Raw genomic sequence first — 4116 nt, 5'->3', positions numbered from 1 at the left:
TCTGAGCCCAACACACACTCACGACTTGTACATGCAATTCCAGGTCATTCACTGACCCCCACAGAGGATATTACTACCACTCATCAATACTTCTAGTTCTACTCATGTTTCAGGCATGCTGGAGAACCACACTTCCTTGCTGACTTGAGATTAGTCACTGCTTTGGCCAATGAAATACGAGAGGAAGTGATGTGTGCTATGCTTTAAGAGCCCGGAGGTGCCATGCTTTCTTCTTACACTGCCTCAGTAACTTCTGTGTTCCAGGTAATGACGCTCTGTCGGCAAGGGTTGTGGAGGGTGGAGCACACAGAGCAGAGCACCTAGCCAGCTGCAATGGACATACAGAGTGAGTAAGAAATGAATCTAGTTGTTTGGAGTGGCTGCAATTGGGGATGGTCGGTTCCGGTAGCAAAACCCAGGCTATCCTGCGTGACAGCAGGGTGCTCGCCACTGGATATGAAATTACCTAAGTCAGAAAGATCCTAATCAGGGAAGTCTAAGCTACCCTCCTTCCTGTTCCTAACCAACAAGCTCCTTTCACTTCATATTCCTGCACTCTTAGTTCTGTCTACCTGCAAGACTCTTCCCCTGGTTCTTCCCAGGACTTCTCATCCTTTGGACCTCAGGTGATAGGTTACCTCCTCAGAGAGCTTCTTTTTGGCCTCATTCCATGACCACCATTCACACCCCCCCCCCTTTCTGTCTTTCACAGAGCACATCATAGCCTATAATGATCTTACCTATTTTCTGTCCCTCAGGTTTCCTGTCCCTCTGAATTCACATTTACATTCTTGTTATCAACAGTGATTCATAAATAACTAATGCCAAGCCACTTTAGCCCCACATGAACTTAAGGAAGCACATTCAAAATATGAACTGCTTTCATTTGTTTACTATAAAAATAAAAATAAAACCATAAGCGTTCAACTTCTACTTTACACTTCCCTAAACTTTGTCAATAGAAGAAAAAGTTGTAACTAAAAATGTCGGACAGACATCCAAATGTTTGGATGTGCAGCAAGAACCAACCACTGAACCTTGGTTTTCACCCAGTCACCATTAAGAGGTCAGCTTGACATTTTGGGCTCTTTTCAGATAGTTGTGGCCAATAGCACTAACAACCTTTGGTCCCAACCCAGTTAAATAGTAGTTTTTGTAATTCATTGGCATACATGTTTGTTTTGTTTGCCCTTTTTCTTCCCTTTCACTTGGGATATGCACCAAACAATCTTGCTTCATACTGACAAGAAGAATGAGTCCTTAGGTTCCAGAAAGTGTTGAGTAGCTAAACCTTTGTTATGCATCCAGAGATATAGGTATAATATCTTGTTACAGAGTAAATAATTCATACTTGTTCAACGAATGAATAAATAAAATCAGTATAAAATGACTAAGTATTTGTTTCATTTGTCTGTGTTATAGATAACTAGTACCGTAAAAGACAACTATTCCAATTCTAAAAAAAAAATTTCAGCTTTGTTTCACCTGCATACAAAACATGTTTAAAAATGTTAGAAATGCAAAACTTAAAGTTAATTGGTAACTCTTCTATTTTCATGGTCTTTATAAAATGTGTTAAACAGTCTTAACATTTGATAAAAGATTCAGAAGTTGCTATGCTATCCTTCCAGCATATGATAGAATTCTATCATTGCTAATAAGCCTGGTTTGGAAACAAAAATAAACTTAGTTTAATTTTGTTTTTTTTATAAACTATTTTTGGTTTTCTTTGAATTTCCTATGTGGCAGTGTATACTGCAAAATAGTATCCCTTAAAATATGGAGACACCCATTACCCTAGCTCTTTTAGAATATGCGTAATTGGCATGTGATAGCTACATTTTTCTACTTCTATTTTACAAAAATCCACATAGGTGACTTAATAATAACATGAATTTTTTTTTTAGGATGAGGCTGCATGTTTCTGCTGTCTACATTGCTTCATATCAACTAATTTTTAAGAAGAGATTATCACCTGCCACCCCATTTTAAGTGAATATGGGTAATCAGATGGGGCTTAATGTCTTTAAAATGGGAAATGCATCAAACATGCTTGCACACACATTTGAACACAGATAAAAAGATATATTTTTTAATTGCTTTGCAAACAAGGCTGGTCATTTCTCAATTCCTCATCACTACACACAGCCTTCAAAAATTTTTTACAAATGCTTCTCTTTTGTTCTACTGGGGCATTTCAACCAAACACATAAAATCCACAGATATAGTTGCTATAGAAATGCACAGGGGATAAACAAGAATGAATTATGCAATCAAAACTTGCAGCTGAAGGAGGGCAGTAGCAAGGTTTATGTTTAATAATGCTGACTGTATTTATTCTTGACTTTATATATACTCCAAATTGAATGTTCTGAGTCCTAAATTGGAAGGTCCTTTTACTACCCAAAATAACACATCTTAATGAAAATATTTTAGCAGGCATTCCAGATTAGGAAATCAATACATGCCAAGCCAAAAATAGTTAAATTTAATGAATAATGAATTCAAGTGATGCCAATTACTTTCCTTTATTTCACACAAAATGGTCTTTATATGATATGAAAGAAAGAGAGGTTTCCTACATGAGTTTTGCAGACACCTTGGCTCTCAAAAATAAATGCTTCTTCAGGTTTCTACATGTCTTTCATTTATTTTGCTAAGGAGCTTATTTTGAAATAGTGCTCTATAGCAGCACTTAAGATTTTCCATTAGGTTTATTAACAAAAAAAAAAAAAATCTTAAATTAAATCTCCTAAAAAAACATTTGTCTCTGTTTTTGACTTGTTTGGAGATTACACTTTAAATGCTGAATTACTAACAAGGCATCTGGTAAATGTGATTGTGGCTATTAAGCTCTTGTAGCCTTTGATCTTGCTAATTAAGTTTCATAAGACTTTAGAGAGAAAAAGTTCCATCAGTCATCTTATTTAGACGTAGTTTGAGAAAAAATTATTTCAGCAGAATGGTACAACCTGTATTCTAAAACCAAAATAATATTATAAGTGTATAACAATGACACACCCATTCATATTATAAAATTTAACTCCTATTTACCAATAAAATCAATACAATCAGCTTATGAGAAAGAAAGTGGGGGGGGGGGAATGGCAGGGAAATCCTCTCAGAAAATATTATAGAAAATTAACCTACACCTTTCTCTCTGAAAATATTGACCTTTACAATTTCTGTGAGCCTTCTATTTTATACTGCTTTGACAACATTATAATCAAAATTATATCTGAGTCAGCATTTTAATTAAGTACACTTTTCAGAATCTGTTTAAAAGAGTGGAGGAGCACAGGTTGTGGTCTTGGATAGGCAAGAGTTCAAAGCCAAGTTCCAACATTTACTGTGGACCTTGGTCAAGATTTAACACCTTCAGTCTTTTTTTTTTATTCATAAATCATAAGGCATTTATCCTACAATGATCTGAATTTTACATCTGTGCTCCATTAAAATTATCTTGATGAAGGTCACCAATACTCCCTTAAGTTTAAAATCTAATATTTAACTCTTATATTAGATCTCTTTGCAATATTTGACTCTAACATTTCATAATTCTTTGAACTGTTTTTCCTCAAACTGACCTACCCTTTTTCTGCCATTTTTTTCTTCTTTTCTGGGCGTTTATTATTATTCTCTTGTGGATTCTACTCTATTAGTTAGATGACCTCTGTATTCTTCTTCTCAGTGGTCTTCCCAGGAAATTCTATCCACCATTGCTCCTTCCCCTGGCTTCACCCATCACCTATACCCTGATGACTGCCTTGTATATGCCTCCTTTCTGGACCTCTGTCCCCAGCTCTTAGCTCTCATATTACTACTGCCTATTAGACAACTTCACTGGATTGTTCTATCAAGTACTATTCAAAACTTCCACCCATGTAGACCCAGAAAACTAGAACTCATCCCACACTCCTTGCTGTCCCTCCTGCTCACATCCCACCCCCACCCCCTTAGTCTACTGAAGGATATTGATTCTACCTCTAGACTATGTATTCTTGTTCTGCTGCTGCCTCAGTTCCTTTTCTCATGTTTAGATCAATGAAATAGCTTCTACATTATTCAGAGTAGTCTAAACGCTGTAACAGAAAACATTTGTAACAAGAGTTTAAA

At 36.1% G+C, this 4116-nt stretch overlaps 1 long non-coding RNA gene across 1 annotated transcript; it reads left to right on the top strand.

The window, feature by feature from the left end:
• Positions 1-209: 209 nt before the first annotated feature.
• On the top strand, positions 210-2096 carry LOC147581841 (uncharacterized). The gene is made up of 2 exons (XR_015250313.1): positions 210-346; positions 1908-2096. It is a non-coding gene; the product is annotated as an uncharacterized LOC147581841 (long non-coding RNA).
• Positions 2097-4116: the final 2020 nt, after the last annotated feature.

This window comes from Puma concolor, chromosome B1 (assembly GCF_028749965.1).
Source record: "Puma concolor isolate L17-30 chromosome B1, mPumCon1.1.hap2, whole genome shotgun sequence".
NCBI lineage: Eukaryota > Metazoa > Chordata > Mammalia > Carnivora > Felidae > Puma > Puma concolor.
Note: the sequence above shows the minus strand (reverse complement) of the source record. Positions and strands in the feature narration are given on the sequence as shown.